This window comes from Sapajus apella, unplaced genomic scaffold (genome assembly GCF_009761245.1).
Source record: "Sapajus apella isolate SASKATOON/1434 unplaced genomic scaffold, GSC_monkey_1.0 scaffold17, whole genome shotgun sequence".
In the NCBI taxonomy this organism is placed as follows: Eukaryota; Metazoa; Chordata; class Mammalia; order Primates; family Cebidae; genus Sapajus; species Sapajus apella.
In genome coordinates this window covers 29,820,438-29,844,090 of record NW_022436957.1, presented here as the reverse complement: position 1 = coordinate 29,844,090, position 23,653 = coordinate 29,820,438, and positions in this window count along the sequence as shown.

Sequence of the window (23,653 nt, the reverse complement as noted above, 5' to 3'; positions counted from 1 at the left end):
ACCAATGGATCTTGACTCTATCCAATTTGCCAGTCTGTGTCTTCTGACTGGGGCATTTAGCCCATGTACATTTAAGGTTATTAATATTATGTGTGAATCTGAACCTGCCATTTTAATGCTAGCTGGTTGTTTTGCCTGTTCGTTAATGTAGTTTCTTCATAATATCGATGGTCTTTACAATTGGATATGTTTTTGAAGTAACTGGTACTTTTTGTTTCTTTCCATGTTTAGTGCTTCCTTCAGGACCTCTTGTAAGGCAGGCCTGGTGGTGATGAAATCTCTCAGCAGTTGCTTGTCTGTAAGATTTTATTTCTTCTTCACTTACGAAGCTTCGTTTGGCTGGATATGAAATTCTATGCTTAAAATTCTTTTCCTTAATGATGTTGAATACTGGCCCCCACTCTCTTCTGGCTTGTAGAGTTTCTGCCAAGAGATCCGCTGTGAGTCTGATGGGCTTTCCTTTGTGGGGCCTTTCTCTCTGGCTGCCCTTAGCATTTTGTCCTTCATTTCAGCCCTGGTGAATCTGACGATTATGTGTCTTGGGGTTGCTCTTCTTGAGGAATATCTTTGTGGTATTCTCTGTATTTCCTGAATTTGAATGTTGGCCTGCCTTGCTAGGTTGGGGAAATTCTCCTGGGTAATTTCCTGAAGAGAGTTTTCCAGCTTGGATTCATTCTCACTGTCACATTGAGGTACACCAATCAAATGTAGATTTTGTCTTTTCACCTAATCCCATATTTCTTGGAGAGGCTTTGTTAATTTCTTTCAACTCTTTGTTTTCTACTTCTTTATTTCATTGAGTTGACCTTCAATCTCTGATATCATTTCTTCCACTTGATCAATTTGGCTACTGGAACTTGTGTATGCTTCACAAAGTTCTCATGCTGTGTTTTTCAGCTCCATCAAGTCGTTTATGTTCTTCCCTATGCTGGTTATTCTAGTTAGCATTTCATCTAACCTTTTTTTAAAGGTTCTTAACTTCTTTGCATTGGATTATAACATGCTCCTTTAGCTTGGAGAAACTTGTTATTACCCACCTTCTGAGACCTGCTTCTGTCAGTTTGTCAAACTCGTTCTCCATCCAGGTTTTTTTCCCTTGCTGGTGAAGAGTTGTGATACCTTGGAGGAGAAGAGGAGTTCTGGTTTTTGGAGATACCAACCTTTTTGTGCTGGCTTCTTCCCATCTTTGTTTATTTATCTACCTTTGGCCTTTGAAGTTGGTGACTTTTGAATGGGGTCTCTGAGTCGACATTCTTTCTGTTGAAGTTGAAACAATTTTTTTGTGTTTGTTAGTTTTTCTTCTAACAGCCAGGGCCCTCTGCTGCAGGTCTGCCTGAGTTTGCTGTAGGTTCACTCCAGACCATGCTTGCCTTGGAATCACCTATGAGGGCTGCAGAACAGCAAATATTGCTGTCCGTTCCTTCCTCCGGTAGCTTCATCCCAGAAGGGTACCGCCAGATGCCAGCCAGAGCTCTTTTGTACATGAGGTGTTTCCCAGCCAGTATACATGGGGGTCAGGGAGCCACTTGAGGAGGAAGTCTGTCCCTTATTAGAGCTAGTGCACTGTGCTGGGAGATCCGTTGCTTTCTTCAGAGCTGCTGGGTAGGGATGTTTAAGTCTACTGATGCTGAACCTGCAACCACCCCTTTTCCCAGGTGCTCTATCCCAGGAAGTTGGGGGCTTTATTTATAAGTCCCTGATGGGCTGCTGCCTTTTTTTAGGGATGCTCTGCCCAGCAAGAAGGTAGTCTAGTGACAATCTGCCTGGAGAGGCCTTGAAGACCTGCTGTGTGCTCTGCCCAGTTGCTTTGTAAACTCCTCAGGGACTTTGTTTACACAAGCAAGGTTAAAACTGCATACACAAGCCTCAGAAATGGCAGACGCCCCTCCCTTCACTGAGCTAACATGTTCCAGGTTGAGCTCAGGCTGCTGTCCTGGCTGTGAGAATTTCAAGTCAGTTTACTTATCTTGCTTGTCTTCGTTGGGGTGGGACCCACCAAGCCAGATCACTTGGCTTCCTGCCTTCAGCCCCCTTTTTCAGGGGAATGAGCTGTTCTGTCTCGCTGGTGTTCCAGGTGCCACTGGGGCAAGAGGAAATTAAAAAAAAAAAACTGTTGCAGCTAAAATGGCTGCCCAGTTTTGTACTGGAAACCCGGGGTGATGGTGTTGTAGGCACCAGAGGGAGTCTCCTGGTCTGGGGATTGTCAAGACCATGGGAGAAGTGCAGTATCTGAACCAGAGTGTCTGGAAAAGTCCCTAATGGCTTCCCTTGGCTAGGTGAGGGAGTTCTCAGGCCCCTTGCACTTCCTGGGTGAGGTGATGCCTCACTCTGCTTTGGCTTGCCCTCCTTGGATTACACCCACTGTCTAACCAGTCCCAGTGAGATGAACCTTGTACCTTAATTGGAAATGCAGAGATCAGTGGCTTTCTGTGTTGCTCTCACTGGGATCTATGGACCCGAGCTGTTTCTATTCATCCATCTTGGCAGAAAGCGCCTTGTTCAATTTTAGATTGCTTATTTAATCTTTCAATTTTTTGTGGCTACATAGTAAATATATATGGGATGCATGAGATATTTTAATACAGACATGCAATGCATAATAACTACATTATGAAAAATTAGATATCTATCCCTTCAATAGCGAAAAAATGGTTTTAAAATGGAAATATTTGGAATCTATGTCACATCTTCACAATTATAAAGAAACAATTTTATTTAACATTTCTTTAAGCACAATGCTATACTCCTAGTAAGTGCTCGATGTTTGTTTTATTCAAAGGACACATATGAACAGTCTTATACACACAAACACATGCATACAGTTTTTTTTGTATTTGCAGAAATCTCTTGTTTGTATCAAATAAAACATTCAAATTCATAATTTGAGTAAAACGAAAATGTTTATGATATTAAGGTTGCCAAAAATACACTGATATCTGCTGAAAAAGCTATTACACACAGACTTACAAGTAATGCCCATAACCTATTTAAATAGACTGCCTAACGTCATGGACAAAAAGAAAAGAAAGAAACAAAAACAAATGGAATTAATTTTTAAAAAGTTTGATTCAATTAGAGATAATACAGCTGGATTGGAAGGAGTGCCACAATTGGAAACAATCTTATGCTTCTTAAAATGAACTAATGATAGTAAAGAACGTATACTCAAATCAGATGACTGGTAGATTTTAGATTGTAATGACCTCTCTTTTGAATGGAATCAAGTAGAAAACAATTGTTAAAAAATTACTATGTGTGCGATATTGATCCAGGACCAGAAATAATTCTTTATCATTTGTTTTGTTTAAGGTACCAAAATTTTATTCTTCATGGATAAAGCACAACTGGAAAAGTTTTATATAATTTTCATTGATTTAATCTCTAGGTGATGAAAATGTTTATGAATTCAGTATCTAGTTCATATCTAAAAGCACATCTATTAGTCTCTGCAAAAAGCCTATGCAAAGTTTGAATGAATATGTGGTAGTGACTTATTCATACATCCAGTTAATCCTTTTGGCATTTATGGCATTACAATTGTATTAAAAGGAGGATACTAATGTTTATGTCTAATCTAGTGTAGTATCTAATGTCATTTCTAATATTTGTAAAGTAATAGAATCCAATAAAATCTTAGAATTATAACACAGCTCTTTGATAACATCAGTACTACTTCTATGGTACATATGCTAATGGAATAGCAGACGTTAATGAATCTCTTTTTTATTCTGGATACATTGAACTGAATCCCAATCAGCTAAATGATACTGATTTTAAAAACACCTTATTCCACACATATTATTTATTTATATACTTCTGTAGGATTTAGAATTGTCAGATATGGGTCTACTAAGTACAAAAAGAAACTTGAGTTTTACTGATTGTGGCTTCTTAAAGTCAATAGACAAAATCTAAAAAAGAGTAGCTCAATTAGTTTTCCATGTAGCCACATTTAACTTTCTCAACCATTTCAATTCTATTTACAAGGCATCCATACCTTTCTCTGCATCTTAAGTCTAGGTTTTTATTCAGTCATGTTTCAACTCTTAACTAAAACCACGAATTCTTCATCACTGAGCAAACGCATGAAGATTCCAGAACCATACACTGGAGCATGCATGGCCCGAATCAAATCTAGTAAACAGTCTGTCCTGTTCACTACATAATAGGTTTATATAATACTATAATATACAATACGTAACAAAATATGTAAATTTTATTAAGTGGTGAATGAATGTGACAGCCTAGGACATACAGTACACTCCTGTAGACTTTATAAACACTATACATGTCAGCTACACTAAATGTATAAAACACTTCTTTATTCAATAGCAAATTAGATGTTGCTTACTGAATGAACACCACTGTATTTGTAGCCCATCATTGAACAAAACTTTGTTATGCAGTCCATAACTGCATGTGTCTGTGTCTGTGTGTAATGTCGAAGAAGCAAGTAACTAGAGTCAAGGGACTCAAGTAGTGCTGAGTATTTCCTATAGGTAAGATGTTGTATACATTCTATGTTTTTAATCTTCAAAATACTTTTTTTTTTTTTTTTACAAGTAAGGAACCCTATAAGAAGTCCTAACCAGACTAAATATCTACTTTACTTTTGAAAAAGCAGCCCAACTGGGATATCTACTTTGAAGATGATATACATAGAAGGATATGAAAATACATACACAGAACATTACTCATTGAAATTTTTTTATACTAGCACAATATTGGGAAAAATATTGAATGATCATACAAATAAAATAACTGAATAAACTGTGGTACATATACACAAATGAGTGTGAAGAGGCTACTTTTGGTGATCTCTATGAACTGATATACACTTATTTCCAGCATATACTGGTAAGTGAAAAATGTCAAAGTGCAAAAGCTATCTATGGTGGGCTATAGTACCTATAGTAGACTACCATTCATGTAAGAATAAGGATATATTCATGTATATATCCTTATTCTTAGATTTATTTTATTATATGACTTTTAAATAATAAATTTAGTTATGACTTTGAAACTGTTAATGATCCACATACTCTAAATAAAATCTAAACTTCAAAAGGAATAATTTTAATTTATTTTATATACATATATGAAGAGAGAGAGAGGATAAGGATATATAGAGAGTGTACATGTCACATACACTCAAAAATGTTTTGGAAAACAAAAGTCAGAATCTAAAAAATTGGTTACTAAAAAGAGGTGAGTGGAAATAATACAATAAGAATGGGGGAAGAGAACTGAGTAGTAAGTATAGGTGGGTGACAATTTTCTGTTAGAACATTTTTATATAGCTCTGTCTTTGAAACTATGTTAATGATTCACATACCCCCCAAGTAAATTAAAAATTAAATTTCAAAACAAAATTAAAAAACTTGGGAACCAAAAATACAACAAAAGCAGTAATAAAGTATATTATAAATGAAAATTGTAATTACATTAAAAACTGGAGGAAAAAGAATTAAATAAGTTTGAAAAACAGTAAACGTATCCTGTAAGGCAAAGCAAAACAAAAACTGTACACAACTAATGTAGTTAGAAAATTTGCTTTCTCAGGAGTGTGAATTAAAAATATGAAGCTAATTTATACTTACTCTATAAAAGAGCAAATAAATATACATTGCAGCTGAGAGTCATGCTTCTCCCCATTAAAGAAAGTAGTTAAGAAAGAAAGAAGACTAGAATGAACACCTGGTGCTTTATTTCAATTCTAAGCACCAATATGAAGTCAAGGCTATTATTATGTATATGGATCAATATGTATTGAAATAGAGATATTTGTGGGAAGATGCGCACACACACACATATTTCTTAGTTCTCTCTGATGAAACCTTTAGAAGTAATGACGACATTCCAGTTGCAATAAATTAACAAATGTGGTACCTAGCTCTTAGTTTGTATATACTACCTTCCAGTTAAAAGGACTCGAGATCCTTAGATAAACCAGGAAAGTAGAATACTACTTTCCATTTAAAATGCTTAGAGATCCTTGGATGATACCAGGATTGGTGTGGGGGAATGATAACATGAACGAAGCAGATTTTGTGCTGCCAGAAAGAAAGGACTCAAAAATGATAGAGGCGTAATGAAAGGTACACAAGAGCCAACTTGTTGGAGCCACTAATATCCAAATCTGGAAATAAATATCCATGACTCCATATTGACATAAATAAATAATTGTATAAACCACAGAAAACAATGGGGAAAGGATTCCCTGTTTAATAAATGTCGTTGGGAAAACTGGCTAGCCATGTGCAGAAAGTGGATCCCTTCCTGACACCTTACACTAAAATTAACTCCAGATGGATTAAAGACTTAAACTTAAGACCTAACACCATAAAAACCCTAGAGGAAAACCTAGGCAAAACCATTCAGGACATAGGCAGAGGCAAGAACATCATGACTAAAACACCAAAAGCACTGGCAACAAGAGCCAACATTGACAAATGGGACCTAATTAAACTCCAGGGCTTCTGTATAGCAAAAGAAACAATTATTAGAGTGAACTGGCAACCAACAGAATAGGAAAAAAATTTTGCAATCTACCTATCTGACAAAGGGCTAATATCCATAATCTTCAAAGAACTAAAATACATTTACAAGAAAAAAGCAAACAAACCCATTCAAAAGTGGACAAAGGACATGAAGAGATACTTTTCAAAAGAAGACATATATGAGGCCAACAAGCATATGAAAAAATGCTCATCATCACTGATCATTAGAGAAGTGCAAATCAAAACCACATTGAGATACCATCTCACGCCAGTTAGAAGGGCAATCATTAAAAAATCTGGAGACCACAGGTGCTGGAGAAGATGTGGAGAAATAGGCGTACTTTTACACTGTTGGTGGGAGTGTAAATTAGTTCAACCATTGTGGAAGACAGAGTGGCGATTCCTCAAGGATCTAGAAATAGAAACGCCATTTGACCCAGCAATCCCATTACTGGGTATATACCCAAAGGATTATAAATAGTTCTATTATAAAGACACATGTACATGTATGTTCACTGTAGCACTGTTTACAGTAGCAAAGACCTGGAACCAACCCAAATGCCCATTGATGATAGACTGGACAAGGAAAATGTGGCACATATATACCATGGAATACTATGCAGCCATAAAAAACAGTGAGTTCGTATCCTTTGTAGGGACATGCATGAATCTAGAAACCATCATTCTCAGCAAACTGACACAAGAACAGAAAATCAAACACCACATGTTCGTACTCACAGGCAGATGTTGAACAATGAGAACACATGGAAACAGGGAGGGGAGCATCAGACACTGGCATCTATTGGGGGGTTGGGGGAGGGACAGTGAGGGGAGGGGAGGCTGGGGAGAGGTAACATGGGGAGAAATGTCAGATATAGGTGACAAGGGGATGGAGTCAGCAAACCACATTGCCCTGTATGTACCTATGCAACAATCCTGCATGTTCTGCACATGTACCCCAGAATGTAAAGTACAATAAATAAAAAAAAATAAACCAGAGAATAAATTTCAAAGATGTAACAGCAAGAGAAAACCATAACTATTTAAACACCACAGTAATACTTGTTAAAGGAATCATGATGGTTACTAAATGAATGGGTAAAAATATGAGAAACATAATATTTATCTTCATAAAACATTAATGACCAAAGGGAAAATTGTAACTTTATACAGGAAAACAAACAAAAAAAAACCCTCAGCCAACAAAAGCTTAAGTAAGAGACTGAAGTTGACACCGCCAGTAATAGTATATATTGACATTACATTGCTCCAGAAATGATATACTGGAAAGAGCATGACATTGTGACATTGCTTCTGCTGTATTTGTGCCAAAAATGCTTAATCATAATTTTCTCATTTTACAAAATACTGGCCTTTAATACCTTGACATTTTAACAATATAAGACAAAGTAGACTGAGGAACTGTCAGTCTACTTATATATAAACATGTTCCTCTAAGAACATGTTTTCTTAGATTCCTCTAAGAATCTAAAAATTCGATTCTTAGAGAAATATAAGAAAAGGGAATCTTTGAGGAATCTAAGAAAACATGACAAATTGATACATGTAGGATTCTGAATTATAATCTGAAGTAGAAAAGGGACACAGTGGAAGACTAGTTAAAAATATTAAATCTCTAGATTAATTAATAGTATTGAATTAATGTCTATTTCCTGAATCTGGTAATAAAGTTATAGAAGATCTTAACATTTGGGTTAACTGAGTGAAGGGAATTTAGAAACACTTTACCATTTTTCTGTAACTTTTCTATAAATATTAAACTATTTACCATTCAAAAAGCTAAAAAATATATTATGATAAAAGTGGAAACTATGGTTTGAATGATAAATTAGATGAGCCTTAAGGACAATATATTTTATTTTCTAGGTAAATGGAACCATAGTGTCTTCCTTGATGCCGAGCCTTTATGATGTTTATATTACATAAATGAGAAATCTTAAAATTAGTACAGTTAAGCAACTTCAACAGAGCTTCAAGATACAAAATCAATGTGCAAAAATCACAAACATTCCTATACACCAATAAAAGACAGAGAGCCAAATCATGAATGAACTGCAATTTACAATTGCTACAAAGAGATTAAAACACCTAGAAATACAACTAACGAATGATGTAAAGGACCTTTTCAAGGAGAACTACAAACCACCGTTCAGGGCAATAAAAGAGGACACAAACAGATGGAAAAACATTCCAGGCTCATGGTTAGGAAGAATCAATATCGTGGAAATGGCCATACTGCCTAAAGTAATTTAGAGATTCAATGCTATACCCATCAAGCTACCATTGATATTCTTCACAGAATTGGGAAAAAACACCTTAAACTTCATAGGCAACCAAAAAAAGAGCCTGCATAGCCCAGACAATCCTAGCCAAAAAAAAAAAAAAAAAAAAAAAAAAGGGAGGCATCACACTACCTGGTATCAAACTATATTAAAAGGCTACAGTAATCAAAACATCATGGTACTGGTACCAAAACAGAGATATAGGCCAATAGAACAGAACAGAGTCCTCAAAAATAATGCCACACATCTACAATCATCTGATCTTTGACAAACCTGACAAAAACAAGCAATGGGGAAAGAATTTTCTATTGAATAAATGGTGTTGGGAAAACTGGCTAGCCATATGCCAAAAGCTGAAACTGGATCCCCTTCTTACACCTCATACAAAAATTAACTTCAGATGGTTTAAAGACTTAAATGTAAGACCTAACACCATAAAAAACACTAGAAGAAAACCTAGGCAATACCATTCAGAACACAGACATTGGTAAGAACTTCATGACTAAAACACCAAAGGCATTGGCAACAAAAGCCAAAATAGATAAATGGGATCTAAGTAAACTTAAGAGCTTCTGCACAGCAAAAGAAACAATCATCTGAGTGAACCAGCAACCAACAGAATGGGAAAAAGTATTTGCACTCTACACATCTGAGAAAGGGCTAATATCCAGAATCTACAAAGCACTTAAACACATTTACAAGAAAAAAAACCAACCCCATCAAAAAGTGGGTGAAGGATATGAGCAGACACTTCTCAAGATATGTATGTGGCCAATAAACATTAAGAAAAGCTCATCATCACTGATCGTTAAAGAAATGCAAATCAAAACCACACTGAGATACCATCTCATTCCAGTTAGAATGGTAATCATTAACATCAGGAGACAATAGGTGCTGGAGAGGATGTGGAGAAATAGGAATGCTTTTACACTGTTGGTGGGAGTGTAAATTAGTTCAGCCTTGTGGAAGACAGTATGGCAATTCCTGAAGAATATAGAAACAGAAATTTGACCAAGCAATCCCATTACTGGATATATACCCAAAGGATTACAAATGATTCTGTTATAAAGACACGTGTACACATATGTTTATTACCACACTCTTCACAACAGCAAAGACCTGGAACCAACCCAAGTGCCCATCAATGATAGACTGGAAAAAGAAAATGTGGCACATATATATCATGGAATACTATGCTGTCATAAAAAAGGATGAGTTCATGTCCTTTGCAGGAACATGGATGAAGCTGGAAACCACCATTCTCAGCAAACTGACACAAAAACAGAAAACCAAACACTGCATGTTCTCACTCATAAGTGGGAGTTGAGCAATGAGAACACACGGACACAGGGAGGGGATCATTACACACTGGGGCCTGTCAGGGGGTGGGTGGTCTCGGGGAGGGATAGCACTAGGATAAATACCTAATGTAGATGATGGGGTGATGGATGCAGCAAACCACCGTGACACATGTATACCCATATAACCTGCAAATACTGCAAATGTACCCCAGAACTTAAAGTGTAATAAAAATAATTTTAAAAATAGAAAAATTAAAACAAATTATGTATTGGATGAAAATAGTATTTGTAAAAAACCATATTCAGCTAAAGTGTTCACAAGTGAATTACATTTAAGATCGAATTATTCCATATGATTTTCTGCAAAATAACAAAATCAATATAGCTATAAGTTAAAGTGTAACAAGAAGATGCACAAAATCCAGTTTCAACACAAAGATAAGTATATCATATTTATATAGATTAAAAAAATTTGTAAGAATAAGAATTTCCACTGTTGTTGGGAGTATAAATTAACACAGCCAATGTTTGGGGGCTTTCACCTTCTGAAGCAATGGCCCAAGCTGTAAGTTGGCCCCTTTTAGCCATGGCTGGGATACAGAATGCTGAGTCCCAAGGCTGTACAGAGCAGCAGCAGGGCCTTAGTCCCACCCAGCAAACAATTTTTCCTTTCTAGATCTCTGCATCTATGATGAGAGGGGCTGCTTTGAAAGTCTCTGACATGCCCTAGAGACATTTTCCCCATTTCCTTGTGGGTTTGCATTCTGCTCCTCATTACTTACACAAATTTCTGCAGCTGGCTTGAATTTCTCTCCAGAAATTGAGTTTTTCTTTTCTGTCACATAGTCAGGTTGTAAATTTTCCAAACTTTTCTGCTCTACTTCTCTTTTAAACATAGGTTTCAATTACAGATCATCTATCTCAAGTTCAAAGTCCCACAGATCTCTAAGGCAAGGGCCATATGCCAACAGTCTCTTTGCTAAAGCATGGCAAGAGTAACCTTTTCTCCAGTTCCCAATAAGTTCCTCATTTTCATCTGAGACCACCTTACCCTAGACTTCATTGTTCACAGTATTATCAGCATGTTGGCAAAAACCATTCAACAAGTGTGTAAAAAGTGCCAAAGTTTCCCACATCTTCCTATCTTCTGTGTCCTTCAAACTGTTGCAGTTTCTGCCTGTTACACAGTTCCAAAGTCACTTCCACATTTCATGATAAAAATTCTCCACAAATTAGATATAGAAGGACTGTGCTTCAATACAATAGAGGCCACATATGAGAAGCTCACTTAATGGTGAAAAGCTGAAAGCTTTTCCTCTAAGATTAGGAACAAGACAAAGCTGCCTAACTCTCTCTCTACTTATTTGCAACCTACTTACTGGAGTACTTGCCAGAGCAACTAGGCAAAACAAATAAAAGGAATCTAAACTGGAAAGGAAGAAGTAAAACTTCCTCTCTTTGCAGATGTCATGGTCTTACATAGAGAAAGTATTTCACAAAATAGTTAAAACTAATAAATTCAGAAAACTTGCAGGATAAGAAAAATCAACAAACACAATTCAGTTATGTTTCTATACACTAACTATGAACTTCCATAAAATAAATTTTTAAACATCTCATTTACAAATACATCAAAAAGAATGAAATAGGAATACATGTAACAAAGGATGTGAATGATATGTACATTGAAAGCCATTAAGCATTGATGAAAGACATTGAAAACACAAATATATGAGAAGGTAACCTATGTTCATGAGTTGAAAGAATCAATATTGTCAAAATGTCCATACTACCCAAAGTGCTCTATATACTCAATACACTTACTATCAAAACTTCAATGATATACTTTACAGAAATAGAGAAAGCAATTCTAAAATTTATATGTAACTGCAAAATACCCAAAACAAGCTGAAAGCATTATACTTCCCGATTTCAAACTATATTACAAAGCTATAATACTCAAAACTGAATGGCACTGCCATAAGAAGAGACACATAGACCAAAGATACAGAGTATAAAACACAGAAATACACCCATACATATTCAAAAAACTAATTTTTGACAAGGTACCAACACCGCACGATAGGAAAGTAATATTCTTTTCAATAAATGGAGGTTAAGAAAACTGGACATCCACATGATAAAATACAAAATTGGACTCTGATACCATACACAAAATCAACTAAAATTCGTTGAAAGACTTAAATGGAAAACCAGAAAGCACAAAACTACTAGAGAAAAACACAGGGGAAAAGCTCCATGACATTGGTCTTGTCAATGATTTTCTGGATATGATCCCAAAAGCACAGGCAATAAAAGTGAAAATAGACAAATGGGATTACGTTAAACTAAATGTTTCTGCACAGCAAGGAAAGCAATCACCAAAATCAAACAGCAACTTACAAAATCAGAGAAACTATTAGCAAACAATATATCAAACAAGGGTTACATATCCAAAATATAAAAGGAATTAATACAACTCATACTAAAAATAAATAAATTTAAACAAACTGATTTTAAAATGAACAAAATACATGAATAGACTTTAAAAAAAAGAAAGACAAATGGCCAACAGATACATAAATAAATATGTTCAATATCACTAGTTGTCAGGTAAACGCAAATCAAAATCACAATCAGTGATGGGGAGGACATGAAAGCAAGGGGAAATTTTGTGCACTGTTGCTGAAAATGTAAAATGGTATAATTACTAAGGAAAACAGTATGGAGGTTTCTAAAAAATTAAAACTAGAAATACCATACAATCTAACAATTTCACTTTCAGATGTATATCCAAAAGAACTGAAATCAGTATCTTCAAGATATACCTGCACTCCTGATATGGTTTGGATATTTGTCCCCTCCAAATCTCATTTTGAAATGTAATTCCCAGTTTTGGAGGTGGGGCCTGGTGGGAGGTGATTGCATAATGGGGTGAAACCTTCATTAATGGTTTAGCACCATCCTCTTGGTGATAGTAGTTCTTGCTCAGTCAGTTCATATGAGCAAGATATGGTTGTCTAAATGAGTGTGGCACCTTCCCCGCCCTTGCTACCTCTCACCATGTGATATGCCAGCTTCCTTCTTCACATTCTGCCATGATTGAAAGCTTTCTGAAGTTCTCACCAGAAGCCTGGCAGATGCTGATGCCATGCTTATACAGTCTGCAGAACTGTGAACCAATTAAATCACTTTTCTTTATAAATTACCCAGTCTCAGGTATTTCTTTATAGTGATGTATAAACTGCCTAACACTAACACAACTCCCATACTCATTAAAGAATTATTCAAAATCACCAAAAAAGGAAATAATCTAAGTGTCTGTTGACAGGTGAATAGATTGAGAAAATGTGGTATATATTTATGTAATGATATGCTATTCAGCACTTAAATAAGAAGGAAATCCTGCCATTTAAGAGCACATAGTTGAACCTGGAGGACGTTATACTAACTAAAATAAGCCAAACATAGAAATGCAAATAAAGCATTATCTCCCTTATATGTGAAATCTAAAATCATTCCAGCTCATATAGGCAGAGGGTATAATGGTGGTTACCAGAATAAGAGGGGTGGGGAAAAGGGGTATATGTTTAACAAAGAGTACAAACTATCAGTTATACGCTGAATAAGTTCTGTAAACCTAATATATAACATGGTGAGTACAGCTAATAGTAGTGAATTGCATACTTAAAATTTGTTAAGACATTAGATCTAAGGTAGCCTCACCACACACACACACAAATATAATGTAATTGTGTAGTAATGAATATGTTAATTAGCTTTAGTGTGATCACCTTTCACAATGTGTATGTACATCAAAACCTAGCATTGCACACTTTGATTTTCATCACACTTAGTAAAGTTGGGAGAGGATGAAAACTTACAACCATAATCCAAAACAAAAATATTTTTAAAATAACATAAAAATAAATGCTCCTGTTTTCTGGAAAAAGGAAGTCTAGATAGAATATTTTTAAATGAAACTTATTTTCTAAATTTTGAGCAGAAGTAGGATCTAAGATGACTCAATGCCTAAACCATCCCTGAACTATTCTAGAATTTTAACATTCTCAAGATTTTTAAATAAAACATTTGTACACTGAGGATTCAGACTTCTGATAGAGTGTAAGTGAAGACCAGGCATTGATTTCTAAAATGAATAAAAGGACCGGGCGCGGTGGCTCATGCTTGTAATCCCAGCATGTTGGGAGGCTGAGGTGGGTGGATCACGATGTCAGGAGTTGAAGACCAGCCTGGACAACACAGTGAAACTCCATCTCTACTGAAAATACAAAAATTAGCTGGGCGTGGTGGTGGGCACTTGTAATCCCAGCTACTATGGAGGCTGAAGCAGGAGAACTGCTTGAACCCGGGAGGCAGAGGTTGCAGTGAGCCGATATGGTGCCACTGCACTCCAGCCTGGTTGACAGAGCTAGACTCCATATCAAAAATAAAAATAAAAATAAAATAAAATGAATAAAAGGACCAGAAAAAGTTCTGCCCAGACAAAGCCAATGATTGTATATATGTAACTAGCTGTATTCTCTCCCTCTTCTAGGCAAAATGGGGTTTCTTAACTTGCACCCAACTAAAGGCAGTTAATAGAAGGGAAAAACAAATGTGCTTCCCCACAAAAATGTGTTCTTCACCGAATCATTTCATTGATATAATGTAATATATATCTAAATGCAGTTTTGAAAAACAAAACAAATACATATCAGATACAATTAATATTTTTCCCAACATTTTGTTGACTACCTGAATAAGGTTGCATGCTGTATTCATGCTGAAAACATTAAACATTTCCATTTCTTAAAGGGAAATATTTGCAGAAAGTTTTCTTAATGATTAATATTTTGCAGCTCTGAGAGATATGTGTAACTAATATTTAAAAAGTTTACATTGCCAAATAAGAGACCAGTAAAGGCTTAATAGGGACACTCATTAGAAGGCTCCAAATTTATAACCACACAACTAAGGCTGGATTTACATGTCTCATCAAATTTCTTCATGACTTGACATTCAGCCATTTCTAAAAAAGTAATCATCTTACCTGAGAGTATATCTTAAGAAAGGGGAAGTTAAATTTATCTAAAATGTGTTAATATTCTTACTACACAAAAGCCTTCCAAAATGAATCAAGTCATTAATTAGTGCTCATTTCCTGTGGAACATGAACGGATCATGCCATTTAATGATACAATTTATAATGTGACTTTCTTTTGCCTTCTTGGGTTTTTACAAATGCTCAACTGGTAACTCCATCATATGAAGCTAGATAATGCCTTGCCACTGCCACATTTTCTGTTTGTCCTGTTCACCTCAACTTTCTATATGATATGTGCATTGATGTCTATAATTTGCACCAAGAATTCCTTTTGAGCATCATCAATCTTCCACTCTTCATAGCAAGATCTTTAACGTAGAACTAGCAAATAACTGCTTCTATTCTCCATGTTACCCTTATCCAGTATATTGCATTGTAGGAAATACACATCTTTCAGATCTTTCTGATCAGATATTTAGATATTTTGGATGTTTTGCTGCCCTATCAGACACTTAAGACTGTGAACTGAAGTGATTATATATAAATAGTGTTAATGTCAAATTTCTTTTTTACTGAATTTTATCCTTTGTGATTCCTACCTTCTAGTAAACTATTTTTGGCCCATTGACAGTTGTAAATTCCATTGGATTAAACATCTTTTTAATCAGTCACATCAAGGAAATGTGAAGGTCTGCACCATAGGATGCCTCTAACATGTTTAACACTAACCTCTTTGCTCCACTTCTCTGTAGTAAATATAGGTTTATTTTGCAAAATATATCTCACTGATAACATTTGGCTTGTAGGACACCTCCTTGTTTTAACACTCCAAATTAATAGAAAGTGTTTTTTATCATCTACAATATTTCTAATCGGTGTTTCTATAGACTGTTTTCTTCTACAAATAAATGCATTTGAGAAAAAACAAAGTCTTGAATTATACTCCCAGTTCAATTGGTTCATTACCAAAATCATGAATAAATGAATAAACTTTTTAAACATGTTATAAATACATAATAGCTATCCATATTTATATAAGGTATGTGACATTTTGATACAAGCATAAAATGTGTAATAATCAAATCTGGGTCCTTTTGGAACCCATCACCTCAAACATTTATCATTTCTTTGTGTTGGAAACATTCTGAATCTACTCTTCCAGTATTTAAAATATACAGTAAATTGCTAACTATATTCACCCCACTGTAATACTAAACATTAGATCTTATTCTTGCTATCTATATTTTTGTGCCCATTAACAAACCCCTCTTTATTGCTCCATCCCCACCACCCTTCCTAGGACCATTTTGAAATGCATAGCAAGTATCAACAAGGGCAAGGTCCTATCTGTTTTGTTCCACATCCCTAGATCATCAGTACTCAACTCTAATTATGCACCCAAAATTGTTTCAAATTAATTAATCAGTTTAAAAGTGGTTATTAGGCTCAAAAACCTTTTATGGCCGATTCACCCTGAAAAAGTAAATTCTTCCAAATTTTTTTATATTATAGGTTGATTACCTTGGCATTCTAACCTGGATACTCCTTTCATTCTAAGATGGCACTGCTCATGTTACTACTGCATTGTAGGTCTCAAACTAATCTATGAATCAACTGTTATCTGCATGAATACTATAATTTAATGAACAGAATTAGAGTATTCAGAATAAAATCTTAAATAAGGAAAGTGTCCAAAAAAGGAACTGAAAATTTTATGAATGCAGTTCTCTGCAGTTAAGTAGTTTATTCAGTACCATCAATATTACTGCTTGGAACCATGTCTTCTAAGTTTCTGTGTCTCTTTAGAAAATTTCTGAACAATTGTTAAGAATAACAGTATTTCATTTTGTGAACATTGCTCTCAATCTCTGGCATAACAAAACAGAGACTGAAACAATAAAGACCTAGATTATTAAAATAAATACTATGTAATTTAGAACTCAAAACAAAATCAGCATTGGGTCTCATGATTTATTTTGTAAAAAGTGATCAAGCTATCTCTCTTTATTCCGCTTTTGCCTTGTGTCTCCATTTCTATTTCTTAATTCAATTAAAAATTCTTAGTTTTATTTCTCCTCTTTGCTTGTTTTTAGCCACATAGGCTGATGACTAATTCAGCTCTTCTTGTTTTGACTCTCAATGCTTACTCGAACTTAGTAACTGGATCTTTCTGTCTTCAGCCACTAATCCCAGCAACCATTATGCTAAGGGGAAGCCTGATTCCTTAGTGGAGAGAGAACACACACATACACAAAATGTACAATTTAAATTTTCTCTATTATATAACCACAAAGTTCTTTTTCAAAACAAATTATTATGCATAATATTAATACCTAAAAAATAAATAAACTCAAAATGGTAATCTCTGTCAGTTCAGGTTCTCCCAGAAGCAGTTACCTAGATAGATATAGAAGTGCAAGAAATGTATTGAGGTAAATGCCTATGAAAGAATAATCTGCAAGGAAGCAGGATAGAAAGGGAGAGACATAGTCTACGGCCATACCACCCTGAACGCGCCCGATCTCGTCTGATCTCAGAAGCTAAGCAGGGCCGGGCCCGGTTAGTACTTGGATGGGAGAAAGGGAGAGACATAGACCACTCAGCATGTCTGACACCAATGAAGGGAGAGGGGGATGAAGATAGGTAAGAAAAGCCCTAGAGTATATTTCATAGTTTCATGTTGTCCATTAATGAGGTCATGTATTAGGCATGCTTCATTAACCTTGCTGTGCTCAATTACTCACTAGAAACAGTCATTGCTGTTCCTAGTCATTGACAAGGAACTTGCCATTAATGTAAACATTGCAGTGAATTCCAAAGGTGTTGCATCTGGAGGCTATCAGTTAACCACGCCCTGCAACTGTCACATATTTTAATGTTGAACTATTTGTCAGATATTTTGGAAACCTAACAAATGAGATTATAGTCACTAGGGAAATAATGAACAAAAATATGGTTTATAATTTTCTATACCCTCATTCAAATGACTCATTGTGAGATGACTAGATACTTAAAAAATGAAGAGGTGTGTTTGTAATATGACAAGCGATACCAAAAAAGCATGAATCAGGTTAACAGAAATAAGGATATGGTTTATTATTCTACATAGAATACTGAGGAAAGCCATTTCTGAAAAGCCTACATTTCAACACTGACCTAAAAAGTATCTATGGTCAGTCACAGAAATTTCTGAAGGAAGATCATTCCTGGGAGTGGGGACAATTGCAAAGGCCCTGAGGCAACAATATGTAGAGTGAATTGAAGGATCAGAAAGGAAACCTCTGTGACTGGAGACTGGTGAATGAATAAGGAAAAAAAAAATGTTTGATGAAGTCACAGATGTTGTGGAAGTTGGGGATACAGATAAGATAGAGGTTTATGTACCATAGTAAGAATGCAAGATTTTGCTCTGAGACCAGAAGATGTTGAAAAATTTTTGTGTAGAAGAGTGGTGTGATCAGAGTAGTTTTAAAAAGATCAGTGAAGGGGAAAACAGATTGTGAAAAGGCAAGATTAGAAAAGGAGTGACATGGATTAAAGATTTAAACATAAGGACTACCACCATAAAAACCCTAGAAGAAAACCTAGGCAAAATCATTCAAGACATAGGCAAGGACTTCATGACTAAAATACCAAAAGCATTGGCAACAAGAGACAAAATAGACAAATGGGACCTAATTAAACTCCAGAGCTTCTGTACAGCCAAAGAAATAATCATTAGAGTGAACTGGCAACCAACAGAATGGGAAAAAATATTTGCAATCTACCTATCTGACAAAGGGCTAAAATCCAGAATCTAAAAAGAACTAAAACAGATTTACAAGAAAAAAAACAAACCCATCCAAAAGTGGGTGAAGGATACGAGCAGACACTTTTTAAAAGAAAACACATATGAGGCCAACAAACATATGAAAAAATGCTCATCATCACTGGTCATTAGAGAAATGCAAATCAAAACCACATTGAGATACCATCTCATGCCAATTAGAATGGTGATCATTAAAAAATCTGGAGACAACAGATGCTGGAGAGGATGTGGAGAAATAGGAACACTTTTACACTGTTGTTGGGAGTGCAAATTAGTGCAACCATTGTGGAAGACAGTGTGGTGATCCTCAAGAATCTAGAAATAGAAATTCCATTTGACCCAGCAATCCCATTACTGGGTATATATCCAAAGGATTCTAAATCGTTCCATTATAAAGACACATGCACGTGTGTTCATTGCAGCACTGTTTACAATAGCAAAGACCTGGAACCAACCCAAATGCCCATCGATGATAGACTGGACAAGGAAAATGTGGCACATATACACCATGAAATACTACACAGCCAAAAAAAACGATGAGTTTGTGTCCTTCGTAAGGACATGTATGAATCTGGAAACCATTATTCTCAACAAACTGATACAAGCACAGAAAAGCAAACACTGCATGTTCTTACTCATAGGTGGGTGTTGAACAATGAGAACATGTGGACACAGGAAGGGGAGCATCACACACTGCGTTCTGTTGTGGGGGGCTAGGGGAGGGACAGTGAGGGGTAGGGAGGGTGGGGAGGGATAACGTGGGGACAAATGTCAGGTACAAGTGATGGGCAGATGGAGGCAACAAACCACCTTGCCATGTATGTACCTATGCAACAATCCTGCATGATCTGTACATGTACCCCAGAACCTAAAGTACTATAAAAAATAAAAAGAAAAGGAGTAACAATTTTATCTGAAAGGGATAAGATGGATAAGACACCTTCAGCTAATATGGTAAAATTGATAATAGTATCAATAACTGGTTAGAGTTTTTAATTTTTAATTTTGAAAGTAAAATCAACAGGAGGTTATGGGGAAAGAGAATCGTTAAGGAAACATCTAATATTCTGGCTTGAGCAACTAGTAGGTTAGAAATACACCAGTTTCCCCCACAGTCTTCCTCTGAGAATGAGGAAGATTGTGGGAGAAACAGGTTTTAGTGTCTAAAATGACAGTAAGAAGGCTGTTCTCCTAAAGATAGGTATTTTTACTAGACCTCTTTAGATAATATTTTAGCATAGTATTGGCCTCCTCATCAAATTTAGTTTTGCATTTTTTTCTAGTTATACATAAGCAAGAAAGTCTCAAATTACATAAATAAGGGGTTTTGTTTTTATCTTTACAAGTTTCAAGATGAGATTTATCAAGGCCTAAACCTAAGAAAAGGAAACGGTGGATGCCATTTTCTTTGTCAATGGACATATTTTTAAAAAGTTTACTGTTATTATAGAGGACTGTTATCCAACAGAAGTTTTTCCGATGATGATGGTAATATTCTATATCTGTCCTTTCCAGTATAGTAGCCATAAATATATGTGCCTATAGCACTTGAAATGAGGCCAATGCAAGTGAAGAAGTACATTTTTAATTATATTTAACTTTATTTAAAGTTGCAAAAGTGAATGTAGCTAGCAGCTACCTATGGAAAAGTTCTGGTGTAAAAATACCAGAGGGTTATATATTTGAAAATAAAACAAGTTTCCTTAGCGATAAAGATAAATATTGGTGGTCTCCTGGCTGTTGAAATTAGAAAACAAAATCTTTTAATGATGTGCTTGTTAATTACAGTTTAAATTGCTTAAATACAGTTTAAATTAATTTAAATATTTTTTGAGGAAAACATACATGAAAGCCTCCCACTCCACATTGTGGGCAGGAGCTGGAAGTAATACATTTAAAACACTGAGTTATCTAAACTAACTTTTAACATTTGCTTACCAATTCTGAAATGATAATATGACTTGAAGTTTCTTTGAGATCCAAAAAAGATCTTCTCTTTCATTTTTCATCAAAAATATGCCAGGGAAATATGCCAAGGAAATCATCCAAAGACATTTTATCCACCTATGCAATGTGGATAACAGATGCACTGGTTGTTTATTGACAGATTTGTGGCATTTATACTTTCTTGAGATATTAAAATTGTAAGTCATTGAGTCAGGGTGTATCTATTAATATTTATCCTTTATGATATGAATTCCAACTCATGATCATAATAGAACAAGTGTGGCTTAATGCTGAAATGACACAATTATTGTGGTCCATCTTCAGTGAAAAATGTATGTATGTCTTGGTTTATAGATCATATCATCATATCATATCATAAATCTGAAGTGGGATAGTGAGCTCTGAGATGTTTCTAGACATCTTACAATATTCCATTGGAATTTTAATTTTAAGGACATTATAGCTTGCTGGTCACTAGACTGTGATGTCCTTCAATACAGAACATGTGTTTTGTCTCCTTTATTCTAGTACTTACCACAGAATTTTGCCCTCTTAAAGTTTAACAAAAATATTAATTATTTAAGTATCATGTAACTTTACTGTAAATGAGCTAGCACTTATTTTTTTCTTTGCAATCATTTCCTGCAAGTTTGTTAACCCCTATTAGTTTCTTTATATTATTTCTGTCTTCAGCAGTTTTTGCACATTTTCTCAATTTCCATTCACTTCAAAATTTAATGCAATGGTGCTATTATTTTCAGGATTTTTAATAAAAATATTACATAAGATCAAGACAGCATTTCATTAGGACCCCTACAAACAGATCTTCCAGAGGGAGCAGCTGACAGTTAGCAATAACATATTTATTTAGGTCATTCTCTTAGTTTCCATTTCAACTTACCTTTGGAATATCTGGAGAAGACTTCATTTTAGACCAAGTTGTTGATTTGATTATCACATTAACATATGACTCTAAACATTTATTTTAATATTATAACCTGGCAATTTTAAAGGACTATTGTCAAAAATTATAAAAGCACCTTGATTATGTTGGTCAACTTGGTTACCATCAATTTTGGCAAAGTTTAGGGTAGGAAATAGATGCTGTAAGAATTAATTAAAGGACATACGACAGAATACATAAAATACGCAACATGTAAGCATTGTATAAATAGATAATATGTGAAGAATAATGTCCTCTTTCTTTTTTTTTTTTTTTTCCAAAGTGATGGTAAAACACCAGAACGGCCAAACCTATAGCCAGAGGAATTTAGGTTAGACATATAGTTTGCTTGTAAAAGCAATGTTAAAGAGGGTGAAATGGTTTAGTAAGGGGATGTTATGGGGTAAGGGAGGGAGGGGGAGACAGGGATAGTGGAGATAAGTATATTAATTAAGTAACAGAAGTATGACTGCAGAGAGGAGATATAAGCTCCCTAAAGAGAGAATAAACATGAGGGAAAACACATTGGGAATAAGAAAGGAGAAATAATATGGACTTGAGTATACTTTCAGTATATAAAGATTAGTACATTGCTTTAAGCAACACAACTTCTACAAGAAAGTGGAAGAGTCCGAGAAAAAAAAAAGAAGAATGTGAAAATGTTTCAGGAGGTTCTTTACTCAATAATACTTGATTGTGTGTTTATTTCTATGTTTTGATATGTGTCAACAATAAATACTTGCATATTTATGAAACAGAATAGAGAGAAATATAAGTTAGGACATTAATGTAATATTTTTGCTTAAAATATAATGAAATAAAAGATAGATATATTGGTTGTCTATTGAAAACTCAAAACAAGGAAAACATAGCATGAAACATTTTAGGATTAGAGTAAAAACAAAGAAATTAGCCACCTCACCAACTACCAGCAACAAAACAAACAGCAGAAAAATAAAACATGAAATGAATGAGGGTTTGTGGTAAGATATTATGATCTCGGAATAGGGTTATTTCAATTGTGTTTAGAAAATAGAAGTAAAGCAGGATTTGGAGAGGGATAAGGTTTAATGTTACTAGAAAACGGCGATAAGAAAAAAGGAAAGTTAAAGCCCACAGTTCTTATGTGCTTTCATCACCTCTGTCACAGAAATGAGAAGATATTAGTAACAAGACACTGACTTCCAAAACAATCAAGGTGATTGTGTAGAGAGGGCTAAAAGCTACCCAATTTTTTTAATGCAATAAACTACATCTTAATATGATTGATATTAACCTAAAATATTAAAATATGTGGTAAATTACTAAATGTATTATTAACATTTAAAACTATACGAAGTCATCCTTAAGGTGTAAGATACATGTAATAAGAACAATCAAAAGTACGAAAAGAAAACTGAATTTTCTGCCTGGTAATCCAGAAAATTCTCCTGGATCATATCCAAGACCATCAAGATGGTTCCTCTACAAGTCAGTGAGAACCACAGCATTACTGAGATGAAAGTGCCCTCTAAGCAGTTATAGTATAGATAATAAGAAATAAGTTCTTTCAAACATAGGGAAAGCCTCTCCAAGGATGGGTACAAACAAGGACAGACAGAAAAGACAATAATAAATACTAACTCTTCAATGTAGGCACTGAAGACAATCTAGTAGCATCAACGACATCCAGGAAAACATAAGATTACCAAGTGAACTCAGTAAGATACCGAGGACCAATTCTGGAGAAACAGGGATATATGAGCTTTCGGAAAGAGAATTCAGAATAGCTGTGTTGAGCAAACTCCAAGACATTCAAGATAAC